The sequence below is a fragment of the Diprion similis genome, chromosome 5, assembly GCF_021155765.1.
Source record: "Diprion similis isolate iyDipSimi1 chromosome 5, iyDipSimi1.1, whole genome shotgun sequence".
NCBI lineage: Eukaryota > Metazoa > Arthropoda > Insecta > Hymenoptera > Diprionidae > Diprion > Diprion similis.
Genome location: NC_060109.1, coordinates 1,781,309 through 1,798,302, shown reverse-complemented (window position 1 = coordinate 1,798,302; position 16,994 = coordinate 1,781,309).

The following is a 16,994-nucleotide window of genomic DNA, read 5'->3' as shown; positions in this document are numbered from 1 at the left end:
TTCCTCTCGCAAAATCACGTCGGAATAGTACCCTAAAGAATTAATTGCAGCTTTTTTCAAAGTCGTCGAAATTTTCGCCAAAAATGCAATGGGGTTAGCCTTGGATTACTTTTGGCCGCAAAATTTTTTGTCTGGGAATCGGTCCGTATGACGCTTTTTAGACTAATTCGACGCCCAGGAACTCAGAAAACACATGAAAAATAGCCTAGGACCAGCAGCAGAGAAATGACGATGAAAATCTGCAGTTTTTCGGCTGTAACTTTGCGGGTGTTGCTCGCAGCGTATCGGGACTGCGATTAATCGATTCCTCTCGCAAAATCACGTCGGAATAGTACCCTAAAGAAATAATTGCAGCTTTTTTCACAGTCGTCGAAATTTTCGCCAAAAATGCAAAGGGGTTAGCCTTGGATTATTTTTGGCCGAAAAATCTTTTGTCTGGGAATCGGTCCGTATGACGCTTTTCAGACTAATTCGACGCCCAGGAACTCAGAAAACACATGGAAAATAGCCTAGGACCAGCAGCAGAGAAATGACGATGAAAATCTGCAGTTTTTCGGCTGTAACTTTGCAGGTGTTGCTCGCAGCGTATCGGGACTGCGATTAATCGATTCCTCTCGCAGAATCACGTCGGAATAGTACCCTAAAGAATTAATTGCAGAACTTCTCAAAGTCGTCGAAATTTTCGCCAAAAAAGCAAAGGGGTTAGCCTTGGATTTTTTCTGGCCGAAAAATCTTTTGTCTGGGAATCGATCCGTATGACGCTTTTCAGACTAATTCGACGCCCAGGAACTCAGAAAACACATGAAAAATAGCCTAAGACCAGCAGCAGAGAAATGACGATGAAAATCTGCAGTTTTTCGGCTGTAACTTTGCAGGTGTTGCTCGCAGCGTATCGGGACTGCGATTAATCGATTCCTCTCGCAAAATCACATCGGAATAGTACCCTAAAGAATTAATTGCAGCACTTTTCAAAGTCGTCGAAATTTTCGCCAAAAATGCAAAGGGGTTAGCCTTGGATTTTTTTTGGCCGAAAAGTCTTTTGTCTGGGAATCGATCCGTATGACGCTTTTCAGACTAATTCGACGCCCAGGAACTCAGAAAACTCATGAAAAATAGCCTAGGACCAGCAGCAGAGAAATGACGATGAAAATCTGCAGTTTTTCGGCTGTAACTTTGCAGGTGTTGCTCGCAGCGTATCGGGACTGCGATTAATCGATTCCTCTCGCAAAATCACGTCGGAATAGTACCCTAAAGAATCAATTGCAGAACTTTTCAAAGTCGTCGAAATTTTCGCCAAAAATGCAAAGGGGTTAGCCTTGGATTTTTTCTGGCCGAAAAATCTTTTGTCTGGGAATCGATCCGTATGACGCTTTTTAGACTAATTCGACGCCCAGGAACTCAGAAAACACATGAAAAATAGCCTAGGACCAGCAGCAGAGAAATGACGATGAAAATCTGCAGTTTTTCGGCTGCAACTTTGCAGGTGTTGCTCGCAGCGTATCGGGACTGCGATTAATCGATTCCTCTCGCAAAATCACGTCGGAATAGTACCCTAAAAAATTAATTGCAGCTTTTTTCAAAGTCGTCGAAATTTTCGCCAAAAATGCAAAGGGGTTAGCCTTGGATTTTTTTTGGCCGAAAAATCTTTTGTCTGGGAATCGATCCGTATGACGCTTTTTAGACGAATTCGACGCCCAGGAACTCAGAAAACACATGAAAAACAGCCTAGGACCAGCAGCAGAGAAATGACGATGAAAATCTGCAGTTTTTCGGCTGTAACTTTGCGGGTGTTGCTCGCAGCGTATCGGGACTGCGATTAATCGATTCCTCTCGCAAAATCACGTCGGAATAGTACCCTAAAGAAATAATTGCAGCTTTTTTCAAAGTCGTCGGAATTTTCGCCAAAAATGCAAAGGGGTTAGCCTTGGATTATTTTTGGCCGAAAAATCTTTTGTCTGGGAATCGGTCCGTATGACGCTTTTTAGACTAATTCGACGCCCAGGAACTCAGAAAACACATGAAAAATAGCCTAGGACCAGCAGCAGAGAAATGACGATGAAAATCTGCAGCTTTCGGCTGTAACTTTGCAGGTGTTGCTCGCAGCGTATCGGGACTGCGATTCATCGATTCCTCTCGCAAAATCACGTCGGAATAGTACCCTAAAGAATTAATTGGTGAACTTTTCAAAGTCGTCGAAATTTTCGCCAAAAATGCAAAGGGGTTAGCCTTGGATTATTTTTGGCCGAAAAATCTTTTGTCTGGGAATCGGTCCGTATGACGCTTTTCAGACTAATTCGACGCCCAGGAACTCAGAAAACACATGGAAAATAGCCTAGGACCAGCAGCAGAGAAATGACGATGAAAATCTGCAGTTTTTCGGCTGTAACTTTGCAGGTGTTGCTCGCAGCGTATCGGGACTGCGATTAATCGATTCCTCTCGCAGAATCACGTCGGAATAGTACCCTAAAGAATTAATTGCAGAACTTCTCAAAGTCGTCGAAATTTTCGTCAAAAAAGCAAAGGGGTTAGCCTTGGATTTTTTCTGGCCGAAAAATCTTTTGTCTGGGAATCGATCCGTATGACGCTTTTCAGACTAATTCGACGCCCAGGAACTCAGAAAACACATGAAAAATAGCCTAAGACCAGCAGCAGAGAAATGACGATGAAAATCTGCAGTTTTTCGGCTGTAACTTTGCAGGTGTTGCTCGCAGCGTATCGGGACTGCGATTAATCGATTCCTCTCGCAAAATCACATCGGAATAGTACCCTAAAGAATTAATTGCAGCACTTTTCAAAGTCGTCGAAATTTTCGCCAAAAATGCAAAGGGGTTAGCCTTGGATTTTTTTTGGCCGAAAAGTCTTTTGTCTGGGAATCGATCCGTATGACGCTTTTCAGACTAATTCGACGCCCAGGAACTCAGAAAACTCATGAAAAATAGCCTAGGACCAGCAGCAGAGAAATGACGATGAAAATCTGCAGTTTTTCGGCTGTAACTTTGCAGGTGTTGCTCGCAGCGTATCGGGACTGCGATTAATCGATTCCTCTCGCAAAATCACGTCGGAATAGTACCCCAAAGAATCAATTGCAGAACTTTTCAAAGTCGTCGAAATTTTCGCCAAAAATGCAAAGGGGTTAGCCTTGGATTTTTTCTGGCCGAAAAATCTTTTGTCTGGGAATCGATCCGTATGACGCTTTCTAGACTAATTCGACGCCCAGGAACTCAGAAAACACATGAAAAATAGCCTAGGACCAGCAGCAGAGAAATGACGATGAAAATCTGCAGTTTTTCGGCTGCAACTTTGCAGGTGTTGCTCGCAGCGTATCGGGACTGCGATTAATCGATTCCTCTCGCAAAATCACGTCGGAATAGTACCCTAAAGAATTAATTGCAGCTTTTTTCAAAGTCGTCGAAATTTTCGCCAAAAATGCAAAGGGGTTAGCCTTGGATTTTTTTTGGCCGAAAAATCTTTTGTCTGGGAATCGATCCGTATGACGCTTTTTAGACGAATTCGACGCCCAGGAACTCAGAAAACACATGAAAAACAGCCTAGGACCAGCAGCAGAGAAATGACGATGAAAATCTGCAGTTTTTCGGCTGTAACTTTGCAGGTGTTGCTCGCAGCGTATCGGGACTGCGATTAATCGATTCCTCTCGCAAAATCACGTCGGAATAGTACCCTAAAGAATTAATTGCAGAACTTTTCAAAGTCGTCGAAATTCTCGCCAAAAAAGCAAAGGGGTTAGCCTTGGATTTTTTTTGGCCGAAAAATCTTTTGTCTGGGAATCGATCCGTATGACGCTTTTCAGACTAATTCGACGCCCAGGAACTCAGAAAACACATGGAAAATAGCCTAGGACCAGCAGCAGAGAAATGACGATGAAAATCTGCAGTTTTTCGGCTGTAACTTTGCAGGTGTTGCTCGCAGCGTATCGGGACTGCGATTAATCGATTCCTCTCGCAAAATCACGTCGGAATAGTACCCTAAAGAATTAATTGCAGAACTTTTCAAAGTCGTCGAAATTTTCGCCAAAAAAGCAAAGGGGTTAGCCTTGGATTTTTTTTGGCCGGAAAATCTTTTGTCTGGGAATCGATCCGTATGACGCTTTTCAGACTAATTCGACGCCCAGGAACTCAGAAAACACATGAAAAATAGCCTAAGACCAGCAGCAGAGAAATGACGATGAAAATCTGCAGTTTTTCGGCTGTAACTTTGCAGGTGTTGCTCGCAGCGTATCGGGACTGCGATTAATCGATTCCTCTCGCAAAATCACATCGGAATAGTACCCTAAAGAATTAATTGCAGCACTTTTCAAAGTCGTCGAAATTTTCGCCAAAAATGCAAAGGGGTTAGCCTTGGATTTTTTTTGGCCGAAAAATCTTTTGTCTGGGAATCGATTCGTATGACGCTTTTCAGACTAATTCGACGCCCAGGAACTCAGAAAACACATGAAAAATAGCCTAGGACCAGCAGCAGAGAAATGACGATGAAAATCTGCAGTTTTTCGGCTGTAACTTTGCAGGTGTTGCTCGAAGCGTATCGGGACTGCGATTAATCGATTCCTCTCGCAAAATCACGTCGGAATAGTACCCTAAAGAATTAATTGCAGAACTTTTTAAAGTCGTCGAAATTTTCGCCAAAAATGCAAAGGGGTTAGCCTTGGATTTTTTTTGGCCGAAAAATCTTTTGTCTGGGAATCGATCCGTATGACGCTTTTTAGACTAATTCGACGCCTAGGAACTCAGAAAACACATGAAAAATAGCCTAGGACCAGCAGCAGAGAAATGACGATGAAAATCTGCAGTTTTTCGGCTGTAACTTCGCAGGTGTTGCTCGCAGCGTATCGGGACTGCGATTAATCGATTCCTCTCGCAAAATCACGTCGGAATAGTACCCCAAAGAATTAATTGCAGCTTTTTTCAAAGTCGTCGAAATTTTCGCCAAAAATGCAAAGGGGTTAGCCTTGGATTATTTTTGGCCGAAAAATCTTTTGTCTGGGAATCGGTCCGTATGACGCTTTTTAGACTAATTCGACGCCCAGGAACTCAGAAAACACATGAAAAATAGCCTAGGACCAGCAGCAGAGAAATGACGATGAAAATCTGCAGTTTTTCGGCTGTAACTTTGCAGGTGTTGCTCGCAGCGTATCGGGACTGCGATTAATCGATTCCTCTCGCAAAATCACGTCGGAATAGTACCCTAAAGAATTAATTGCAGCTTTTTTCAAAGTCGTCGAAATTTTCGCCAAAAATGCAAAGGGGTTAGCCTTGGATTCCTTTTGGCCGGAAAATTTTTTGTCTGGGAATCGGTCCGTATGACGCTTTCTAGACTAATTCGACGCCCAGGAACTCAGAAAACACATGAAAAATAGCCTAGGACCAGCAGCAGAGAAATGACGATGAAAATCTGCAGTTTTTCGGCTGTATCTTTGCAGGTGTTGCTCGCAGCGTATCGAGACTGCGATTAATCGATTCCTCTCGCAAAATCACGTCGGAATAGTACCCTGAAGAAATAATTGCAGCTTTTTCCAAAGTCGTCGAAATTTTCGCCAAAAATACAAAGGGGTTAGCCTTGGATTTTTTTTGGCCGAAAAATCTTTCGTCTGGGAATCGATCCGTATGACGCTTTTTAGACTAGTTCGACGCCCAGGAACTCAGAAAACACATGAAAAATAGCCTAGGACCAGCAGCAGAGAAATGACGATGAAAATCTGCAGTTTTTCGGCTGTAACTTTGCAGGTGTTGCTCGCAGCGTATCGGGACTGCGATTAATCGATTCCTCTCGCAAAATCACGTCGGAATAGTACCCCAAAGAATTAAGTGCAGCTTTTTTCAAAGTCGTCGAAATTTTCGCCAAAAATGCAAAGGGGTTAGCCTTGGATTATTTTTGGCCGAAAAATCTTTTGTCTGGGAATCGGTTCGTATGACGCTTTTTAGACTAATTCGACGCCCAGGAACTCAGAAAACACATGAAAAATAGCCTCGGACCAGCAGCAGAGAAATGACGATGAAAATCTGCAGTTTTTCGGCTGCAACTTTGCAGGTGTTGCTCGCAGCGTATCGGGACTGCGATTAATCGATTCCTCTCGCAAAATCACGTCGGAATAGTACCCTCAAGAATTAATTGCAGCTTTTTTCAAAGTCGTCGAAATTTTCGCCAAAAATGCAAAGGGGTTAGCCTTGGATTTTTTTTGGCCGAAAAAACTTTTCTCTGGGAATCGGTCCGTATGACGCTTTTCAGACTAATTCGACGCCCAGGAACTCAGAAAACACATGAAAAATAGCCTAGGACCAGCAGCAGAGAAATGACGATGAAAATCTGCAGTTTTTCGGCTGTAACTTTGCAGGTGTTGCTCGCAGCGTATCGGGACTGCGATCAATCGATTCCTCTCGCAAAACCACGTCGAAATAGTACCCTAAAGAATTAATTGCAGCACTTTTCAAAGTCGTCGAAATTTTCGCCAAAAATGCAAAGGGGTTAGCCTTGGATTTTTTTTGTCCGAAAAATCTTTTGTCTGGGAATCGATCCGTATGACGCTTTTTAGACTAATTCGACGCCTAGGAACTCAGGAAACACATGAAAAATAGCCTAGGACCAGCAGCAGAGAAATGACGATGAAAATCTGCAGTTTTTCGGCTGTAACTTTGCAGGTGTTGCTCGCAGCGTATCGGGACTGCGATTAATCGATTTCTCTCGCAAATTCACGTCGGAATAGTACCCTAAAGAATTAATTGCAGAACTTTTCGAAGTCGTCGAAATTTTCGCCAAAAATGCAAAGGGGTTAGCCTTGGATTTTTTTTGGCCGAAAAATCTTTTGTCTGGGAATCGATCCGTATGACGCTTTTTAGACTAATTCGACGCCCAGGAACTCAGAAAACACATGAAAAATAACCTAGGACCAGCAGCAGAGAAATGACGATGAAAATCTGCAGTTTTTCGGCTGTAACTTTGCAGGTGTTGCTCGCAGCGTATCGGGACTGCGATTAATCGATTCCTCTCGCAAAATCACGTCGGAATAGTACCCTAAAGAATCAATTGCAGAACTTTTCAGAATCGTCGGAATTTTCGCCAAAAATGCAAAGGGGTTAGCCTTGGATTTTTTTTGTCCGAAAAATCTTTTGTCTGGGAATCGATCCGTATGACGCTTTTGAGACTCATTCGACGCCCAGGAACTCAGAAAACACATGAAAAATAGCCTAGGACCAGCAGCAGAGAAATGACGATGAAAATCTGCAGTTTTTCGGCTGTAACTTTGCAGGTGTTGCTCGCAGCGTATCATCACTGCGATTAATCGATTCCTCTCGCAAAATCACGTCGGAATAGTACCCTAAAGAATTAATTGCAGCACTTTTTGAAGTCGTCGAAATTTTCGCCAAAAATGCAAAGGGGTTAGCCTTGGATTTTTTTTGTCCGAAAAATCTTTTGTCTGGGAATCGATCCGTATGACGCTTTTTAGACTAATTCGACGCCTAGGAACTCAGGAAACACATGAAAAATAGCCTAGGACCAGCAGCAGAGAAATGACGATGAAAATCTGCAGTTTTTCGGCTGTAACTTTGCAGGTGTTGCTCGCAGCGTATCGGGACTGCGATTAATCGATTTCTCTCGCAAATTCACGTCGGAATAGTACCCTAAAGAATTAATTGCAGAACTTTTCGAAGTCGTCGAAATTTTCGCCAAAAATGCAAAGGGGTTAGCCTTGGATTTTTTTTGGCCGAAAAATCTTTTGTCTGGGAATCGATCCGTATGACGCTTTTTAGACTAATTCGACGCCCAGGAACTCAGAAAACACATGAAAAATAACCTAGGACCAGCAGCAGAGAAATGACGATGAAAATCTGCAGTTTTTCGGCTGTAACTTTGCAGGTGTTGCTCGCAGCGTATCGGGACTGCGATTAATCGATTCCTCTCGCAAAATCACGTCGGAATAGTACCCTAAAGAATCAATTGCAGAACTTTTCAGAATCGTCGGAATTTTCGCCAAAAATGCAAAGGGGTTAGCCTTGGATTTTTTTTGTCCGAAAAATCTTTTGTCTGGGAATCGATCCGTATGACGCTTTTGAGACTCATTCGACGCCCAGGAACTCAGAAAACACATGAAAAATAGCCTAGGACCAGCAGCAGAGAAATGACGATGAAAATCTGCAGTTTTTCGGCTGTAACTTTGCAGGTGTTGCTCGCAGCGTATCGGCACTGCGATTAATCGATTCCTCTCGCAAAATCACGTCGGAATAGTACCCTAAAGAATTAATTGCAGCACTTTTTGAAGTCGTCGAAATTTTCGCCAAAAATGCAAAGGGGTTAGCCTTGGATTTTTTTTGTCGATTCCTCTCGCAAAATCACGTCGGAATAGTACCCTAAAGAATTAATTGCAGCTTTTTTCAAAGTCGTCGAAATTTTCGCCAAAAATGCAAAGGGGTTAGCCTTGGATTACTTTTGGCCGGAAAATTTTTTGTCTGGGAATCGGTCCGTATGACGCTTTTTAGACTAATTCGACGCTCAGGAACTCAGAAAACACATGAAAAATAGCCTAGGACCAGCAGCAGAGAAATGACGATGAAAATCTGCAGTTTTTCGGCTGTATCTTTGCAGGTGTTGCTCGCAGCGTATCGGGACCGCGATTAATCGATTCCTCTCGCAAAATCACGTCGGAATAGTACCCTGAAGAAATAATTGCAGCTTTTTCCAAAGTCGTCGAAATTTTCGCCAAAAATGCAAAGGGGTTAGCCTTGGATTTTTTTTGGCCGAAAAATCTTTTGTCTGGGAATCGATCCGTATGACGCCTTTTAGACCAATTCGACGCCCAGGAACTCAGAAAACACATGAAAAATAGCCTAGGACCAGCAGCAGAGAAATGACGATGAAAATCTGCAGTTTTTCGGCTGTAACTTTGCAGGTGTTGCTCGCAGTGTATCGGGACTGCGATTAATCGATTCCTCTCGCAAAATCACGTCGGAATAGTACCCTAAAGAATTAATTGCAGCTTTTTTCAAAGTCGTCGAAATTTTCGCCAAAAATGCAAAGGGGTTAGCCTTGGATTACTTTTGGCCGGAAAATTTTTTGTCTGGGAATCGGTCCGTATGACGCTTTTTAGACTAATTCGACGCTCAGGAACTCAGAAAACACATGAAAAATAGCCTAGGACCAGCAGCAGAGAAATGACGATGAAAATCTGCAGTTTTTCGGCTGTATCTTTGCAGGTGTTGCTCGCAGCGTATCGGGACCGCGATTAATCGATTCCTCTCGCAAAATCACGTCGGAATAGTACCCTGAAGAAATAATTGCAGCTTTTTCCAAAGTCGTCGAAATTTTCGCCAAAAATGCAAAGGGGTTAGCTTCGGATTTTTTTTGGCCGAAAAATCTTTTGTCTGGGAATCGATCCGTATGACGCTTTTCAGACTAATTCGACGCCCAGGAACTCAGAAAACACATGAAAAATAGCCTAGGACCAGCAGCAGAGAAATGACGATGAAAATCTGCAGTTTTTCGGCTGTAACTTTGCAGGTGTTGCTCGCAGCGTATCGGGACTGCGATTAATCGATTCCTCTCGCAAAATCACGTCGGAATAGTACCCTAAAGAATCAATTGCAGAACTTTTCAAAGTCGTCGAAATTTTCGCCAAAAATGCAAAGGGGTTAGCTTCGGATTTTTTTTGGCCGAAAAATCTTTTGTCTGGGAATCGATCCGTATGACGCTTTCCAGACTAATTCGACGCCCAGGAACTCAGAAAACACATGAAAAATAGCCTAGGACCAGCAGCAGAGAAATGACGATGAAAATCTGCAGTTTTTCGGCTGTAACTTTGCAGGTGTTGCTCGCAGCGTATCGGGACTGCGATTAATCGATTCCTCTCGCAAAATCACGTCGGAATAGTACCCTCAAGAATTAATTGCAGCTTTTTTCAAAGTCGTCGAAATTTTCGCCAAAAATGCAAAGGGGTTAGCCTTGGATTTTTTTTGGCCGAAAAAACTTTTCTCTGGGAATCGGTCCGTATGACGCTTTTCAGACTAATTCGACGCCCAGGAACTCAGAAAACACATGAAAAATAGCCTAGGACCAGCAGCAGAGAAATGACGATGAAAATCTGCAGTTTTTCGGCTGCAACTTTGCAGGTGTTGCTCGCAGCGTATCGGGACTGCGATTAATCGATTCCTCTCGCAAAATCACGTCGGAATAGTACCCTAAAGAATTAATTGCAGCTTTTTGCAAAGTCGTCGAAATTTTCGCCAAAAATGCAAAGGGGTTAGCCTTGGATTTTTTTTGGCCGAAAAATCTTTTGTCTGGGAATCGATCCGTACGACGCTTTTTAGACTAATTCGACGCCCAGGAACTCAGAAAACACATGAAAAATAGCCTAGGACCAGCAGCAGAGAAATGACGATGAAAATCTGCAGTTTTTCGGCTGTAACTTTGCAGGTGTTGCTCGCAGCGTATCGGGACTGCGATTAATCGATTCCTCTCGCAAAATCACGTCGGAATAGTACCCTAAAGAATTAATTGCAGCTTTTTTCAAAGTCGTCGAAATTTTCGCCAAAAATGCAAAGGGGTTAGCCTTGGATTACTTTTGTCCGGAAAATTTTTTGTCTGGGAATCGGTCCGTATGACGCTTTTTAGACTAATTCGACGCTCAGGAACTCAGAAAACACATGAAAAATAGCCTAGGACCAGCAGCAGAGAAATGACGATGAAAATCTGCAGTTTTTCGGCTGTATCTTTGCAGGTGTTGCTCGCAGCGTATCGGGACCGCGATTAATCGATTCCTCTCGCAAAATCACGTCGGAATAGTACCCTGAAGAAATAATTGCAGCTTTTTCCAAAGTCGTCGAAATTTTCGCCAAAAATGCAAAGGGGTTAGCCTTGGATTTTTTTTGGCCGAAAAATCTTTTGTCTGGGAATCGATCCGTATGACGCTTTTTAGACTAATTCGACGCCCAGGAACTCAGAAAACACATGAAAAATAGCCTCGGACCAGCAGCAGAGAAATGACGATGAAAATCTGCAGTTTTTCGGCTGTAACTTTGCAGGTGTTGCTCGCAGCGTATCGGGACTGCGATTAATCGATTCCTCTCGCAAAATCACGTCGGAATAGTACCCTAAAGAATTAATCGCAGAACTTTTCAGAGTCGTCGAAATTTTCGCCAAAAATGCAAAGGGGTTAGCCTTGGATTTTTTTTGGCCGAAAAATCTTGTGTCTGGGAATTGATCCGTATGACGCTTTTTAGACTAATTCGACGCCCAGGAACTCAGAAAACACATGAAAAATAGCCTAGGACCAGCAGCAGAGAAATGACGATGAAAATCTGCAGTTTTTCGGCTGTAACTTTGCAGGTGTTGCTCGCAGCGTATCGGGACTGCGATTAATCGATTTCTCTCGCAAAATCACGTCGGAATAGTACCCCAAAGAATTAATTGCAGCTTTTTTCAAAGTCGTCGAAATTTTCGCCAAAAATGCAAAGGGGTTAGCCTTGGATTTTTTTTGGCCGAAAAATCTTTTGTCTGGGAATCGATCCGTATGACGCTTCTCAGACTAATTCGACGCCCAGGAACTCAGAAAACACATGAAAAATAGCTTTGGACCAGCAGCAGAGAAATGACGATGAAAATCTGCAGTTTTTCGGCTGTAACTTTGCAGGTGTTGCTCGCAGCGTATCGGGACTGCGATTAATCGATTCCTCTCGCAAAATCACGTCGTAATAGTACCCTTAAGAATGAATTGCAGCATTTTCCAAAGTCGTTGAAATTTTTGCTAGAAATCACAAGGGGTTACTATCTCTACGATTCTCGGAGTCTAAAATTTTTCGTCTCGGAATCGTTTTGTTTGACCTTTTCAGGTTTAATTAGTCGCCCAGGAACTCAGAAATCATCGCAAAAAGAGCGTAGGACCAACAGCAGAGAAATCATTATGCAAAGACCAGTAGAAAAAAAATTGGAGTAAATACGTCCTTGATTTTTAGGTGGAGGGAAGCGGAAGCATGCGGGTATGTCTCATAATCAAACAATACGCAACCCTTTCACACATTCGCGTACCTACTATCTACATAGGCTAGCGTCCACATCTGGCAGCCAACTGAGTACTCCTAATCGGTAAATGCAACTTGATAATAATCCTATAAAAGTCTGCGCTGGAAGTCCCTACGAAACATCGTCGCTTCCGTCATTGTTTGACATCACTTTATTGTTTAGGTTGGTAGTTTCCTCAGCGTGACATTATGCTGTCAGATGTGTCACTCTTGCATCTCCAAGATGGCTTGACTTGGCTTGGGATCCACCTTTCGTCGGAATCCCATCCTCAAACGAATCTATTGATTAAAGTGAGGCTAATTAAATCATAGAAATTGGGTCAAGATACACAACATCGATGAATCATTCGAAACAGAAGACTCCAAAGCTTCCGAAAACAAAATGATTTTGCAACTAATCATTCGAGCTTTCCTGACATCTGTATCAAAATCCAAAGCTACGTGTCTGTACTTTCAGAATTGACGCGCTTTTAACACATCAGTAATAAAAATCTATCACGTACATTTGTGATCAACATTCCAAAAAAAATATTTCTATATGATAAGTATGACCATAGTGCGTGATAAAGTCATTTACATGTTCAACTACAACCCGTAAGGTTTGATATCTATAAAAGGAGAGTGGTTTCAAACCACATATCTCTTTCGGAACATCCTTGTCAACTGCTTCAACTTTACCCTCCGAACACGTGCGAATTATACACGATGCACGTTTGTGTATTTGATTGTTACTTATTTTTTCACCTCATAATTACGGCGTACATATTTCTTGTGCGAGATTCCCTCGACTTGTCGATTTGTCAACTCTTGGACACAAGATCTTCAGTCAACGGCCACCTTCATCGTTCGTCTTCATCTGTTGTTTTCGTGGTCATCCTCGGGTGGCATCTATGGACTAATTCCTGTGTCCATGGTGGCATTGGCTTTGCATCGTCCCGTCTCTGGGTGCGTTCTGAAATTAGCTGGCAGCTCTAATAGGGACTTCCTACGACAATGGCAGAGTGACTCATCAACTCGAGAGTACAAAAGAGATGAAAGATCATTGACAGCACCGGAAGCTAGTTTCGGAACGCACCCTATTTAATCGTCGTGTCTGTCTTACTCGTCGTCAGTTTCGCTCATCGTTGGGTATGTTCAGTCTTGGTCGGCGTTACCTAATGTAATGGAATCAGCTTCCCTACGATCGATCGGCACGTTCTTCCTACGTCTAACCACTCAATATCTATAGTTTTGTTATTTATATCGGTCGGTCTATTATCAATTACTGACAATTAGAAGTTCAATATATAAAGTACAAATAAAACATCAACCTACCAACGTGATCCACAATTGAATATATGAGACAGCTTTATTCAAATGAGTAGTACTATGAAGAAGGAATTCGTTTGGGTATAATTGCTCAATTCATTCGATTTGAGAACGTTACTTTATCAAAAATACTTTTCAGGCACACTATAAATTCTTTACACATGCACTGCACGTATTCAGTATTGCCGTGTGCGTTATGTGTACAGAATGGTGTGAACTGATTTTGGTGGCAACTGTAAGTGGATTTGTCCTCTCCTTGGATCATGAATAGCGACATTCTGGTCTCTTGTGGCACTGAAATGAAACGAGCTGTATTGAAACACAAGTCTTGCAATGAATATGTAAAAAATTGTTTATGCCAAATGCCCACGGTAAGTAAAAAAACAATATGCAAATTATCATTCGTCTTATTATTACATCATAATGGGTTGTGAGTAGGGCAGCTGGAGTAGCGTCAGAAGAACACTAGAATTTGCTTGATAATCGTAAGCTTTTCGTGCACATGGAAGTACATTTCATTGGTCGTTATGACTTAAATTAAAATGCGTAATTTGAGTTCAAGATTTTCGCAATGATATCTTTCAGATAAAATCCTAGTTACAGTTCGCAACCACTTTCAGTGGTCGCAACTTCAGTTTGACAAACTATTCCTTCGGTTTCCTTGATACCAGTGTGGAGTATTCCGAGCTAACATTTAGCTTTTACACTTACTTGTTATACATTACAATAATCATCTCTCCTTTGGGAGTTTCGAAAGCCTGAGCTTTAACTGATTTTTTGCCCTGAATGAGTCTTACCCTTATCGACCCTGGCGGTATGAACTTGCTGAAGTGCCTATTGGCGTAGTAAATCGGCTGTTTGTAAAATTCATCGACTTCCGCATTCACGATAATTGCAGCATCCTTGTAGTTGACTCGACAATTGGGCCCACCATATATGTCCACAGCGAGGTTCCAGTCCACCCAACCAGATACCCAGTGTTCGAAATTCTGCAATATTAATATTTCCTTATTACGGACCATCCATTTCTTCACTTAAACATGATTTATCTTCACTTATAACAATATTGGGAGACGAAGTGGAATAAGCATTCATTTTCAGCTGCGACTGTAAAGTACAGGTGATTCCATTTTTCGTATGAAATTCATTTGCTTCGAGAAAATGTGTGTTTTACTTGTTATGTAAGTCAATAAATCATTACACTTAGTGCTAATGTATTGTATTACATATAAAAGTTTTTCGAAAGAAGCGCTGAGCTAAGAAAATAGTTGAACGAAACGGAATTCCGCAATAGATCTATGTGAGGCCAAAAATTTAAAGACTTGAAGTTTACGGATGAAACGATTTTCAACAAAATATTCATAGCACAAAAGATAATTTTGTGTTAATCAAGATATGATTTGAAGTATAAAATACACACCGTAACCTGTATAATTGTGATACGTCCTCATCCAAGGTGAAGCAGTCCACGCTGCGGCCATGAATCTAAGGTCTGGATTAATTTCCAAAGCTTTTTTCATCACTGGAATCTTGTAGAATAAGTCTTCGGGTGCTAGACTTTACAATGTATCCAAGGAATACTTCGTATTGCAAAAATGCCTTACATACTAAACAATTTCGCCACTGGGTAGAATAATATAGAAATAAATAATATCAAATGATTGGCTTTATCGGATGTTGAATGGAACAATCAATTGTAGTTTCAAAGTTATAAACACGAAGAAAATTTCAGTAATTCGACGAATTTAGTCTGGAATTTATCTGTGTATATCCACGTAGCTAGTAGGAGGATGCAACATCAAATGACTTCTCTCACGTTGATTACTCAGTCCGGTAGATTTACCGCGAAAATTTGTCTTTTTTAGAATAAATTTGTCTTGTGGCAATTTACACAACGTTACACAAACATGCATGAATAACAAATATTCCACCATATTTATGTTTTGGGTGTGAAGTTTTACTTTCAGTGTAGTTTGACTCTATGATATGAATAACAAACGACGTTAAATATTATCGCAAATGTGCACAATAAGTGAACAATATTCACATTCTTTGCGGAATTTCTATTACACTTGTTGAAGTACAAATAAAAAATATAACCCTTTTGTTACTAAGCTTTTTTCCACAAAATTACTCTGTATAGTACAGCTATCGCGTCTACTTGAAATTCGTAGGAATGTAACGAAGCAATTAACACCACCCCGTGGAACGAGCTTGAGGATTTGGTTTTATGATGTTTCAACTTCTTTAAATCGAAATTCAAGATTTATTCGTTTGATTGACTTGAAATTTGGACAGATCTTTGATTGCAACATTCATAGAATGGCCAGATGATTTTCACAACTGTTCATTCATTTCTGAACAACATGCCTAATTGAATTGTTTTCTTATTATTCCGGTTTCAATTTCTCTCTTTTTTAGTATTTCTATGTTTTGAAATTCCCTCGTCGCGGGAGGAATTAGAGAAGTGAGCCCTTCTCTTTGAACGCACCTGTCGGTAAAGAAGCTACAGAATTTGACTAATCAAGTTATCATGCGAGTTACGGCCATCTGTAATGCATGGACGAATGTGCAGCACTCGGTAATTCAGACAATGGTTACTATCTGAAGAGATTCTCGATTCATATTATGCGAGGTAACTTCACCAGATGACGGAAGTAATAAGTAATATTCACTTCTCCGAAAATTGAGGCAATCCTGTGCAGTTATTTGATTTTCTCGACACAACCCGGTTGGGCCACAAAAGCAAATGAGGGAATAAAATGTTTTCGGAAAGCTCAATATTGGACAGAAAAATTAATCCGGATAAGGATATTAATAAATTCAATAGAACATAATTTCTGGTCTAAAGATTCTGGCGATGTTTCGCCAAATTCCTTGTTCAAAGTTTGAGTAAAAAAACAAAATTAAAGGCGAAATTATTTGGGTTACTCTTGTCCAATTCATGATAGCAGATCTATCCGAACACATGCAACATTCATTCGGCGATAGAAGAAGAATTAATATTTGAATGAGTTTTGAAAATGAATGTGCTCAAAGTTTTTACGAAAAATATACGTACCGGGTAAATGAGATTAAATCATTCGAAACTGAATAATATTTCACATTTGTATTAATAGTGTTTATGTACAATGTTTACACGGAGGTACAGAGAGCTGCGTTTAGTCTCTGGAGGCCAAGTGTTGTATAATACACGGAAATTACTAAAAGTTAATGTTGCTACAGAGTCTCTCTCGACCATTGCATTAGGTGAGAATATTTATAGTAATTAATGATTAAATTACGTTAATAAATCGTAATTTCACTTTAGATACACTTTAACACATATTCATAAATACAACATGATGTTATACATGGTGTAGCAGCCATCGACTTTTCTATCTTTGAGAAATTCATTCATACTCCTTATAAAAATCGATCGGAAATCACTACATTACATGATCATCGTGTTTGACAGAACGTTACTTTTCAATCAGTATTACTCTTAATATCGGTATGCTGACGATCTTTTCAACGTTATCTAATGAGAATTTACAGCGATAGTGTCTTTCATTTTTTTTTTTTTTTTTTTTTTTTTTTTCTGACGAGAATAGATTGTATCTTATCACAAATGAAATTAAGCAAATTTTTCATACCTAGGTATAATAATCTACTATTAAATAGAAG